The following is a 1088-nucleotide window of genomic DNA, read 5'->3' on the forward strand; positions in this document are numbered from 1 at the left end:
TTCTCTTGCCTCAGTCTCCCAAGTAGCTGGGACTACAGGTGCCTGCCACAACGCTCGGATATTTTTTTGTTGCAGTTGTCATTGTTGTTTAGCTGGCCTGGGCCAGGTTCAAACCTGCCAGCCTCAGTGTATGTGGCTGGTGCCATAAGCACTGTGCTACAGGTGCTGAGCCCCAACATATGTTTCTTGAATTCCAGGCCTATATAACCACCTACCCATTTGATATTTCCATTTTGATAGTTCATAGATACTGAAAAATAAACATATTTAACATGAAGTTAAATATTTCCCCAAAATATCTTTTCTACCTCCAATGCTCCCAATCTCTCCAAATGCCACTATCATTTCTGCTCAAGCCAGAAACCTAGGTGTCATCCATGACAGTCTTCCTACAGTCTTCCACTTCATCCCCACACCCAATCAAGTACTATTACTATGGACTGAATGGTGTTCCCCCAAAATTCATATGTTGAAGCCCTGACACCCAATGTGACTATATTTGGGATCTTCAGGAGGTAATTAAGGTTAAATGAGGTCAAAGAATGGGGCCCTAGTACTACAGGACTGTGGCCTTATAAGAAGAGGAAAAGAGAAATGGCTCTCGCTCTCTTTCTCCTCCAGAGGACATAGTAAGGAGGTGGCCATCTGCAAGCCACAAGAGAGCCCTCACCAGAGACTGACACTACCAGACGTTGATATGGCACTTCCAGCATCCAGAACCGTGAGACAATAGATCTTGTTTAAGCCACCCGTCCAGGGTATTTTGTTATGGCAGTTGAGTAGACTAAAAGAGATCTACAAACTTTCTATTCCTGTTCATCTCTACTACTACCATCCTTACACAGACTACCATCATCTCTTGCTTGGACTATTGGAATACCTTTCTAACAGTTTTTTCTATCTAAATCATTCTCACCTTCTTTAAATCTTTCTCTATACCCAGCTAGAGGGATATCATTATCAAGTTTCTATTCAAAATCTTTCAATGGCTTTCCATTGTCTTTCAAATGATGCCCAAATACTTAACATAGATATGCCAGGATAATATAAGATAATATAAGAAACCCCACTCCAGTGTCCTGATCATT

This window comes from Otolemur garnettii, unplaced genomic scaffold (genome assembly GCF_000181295.1).
Source record: "Otolemur garnettii isolate 467f Iridium unplaced genomic scaffold, OtoGar3 scaffold00005, whole genome shotgun sequence".
NCBI classification, from domain to species: Eukaryota; Metazoa; Chordata; class Mammalia; order Primates; family Galagidae; genus Otolemur; species Otolemur garnettii.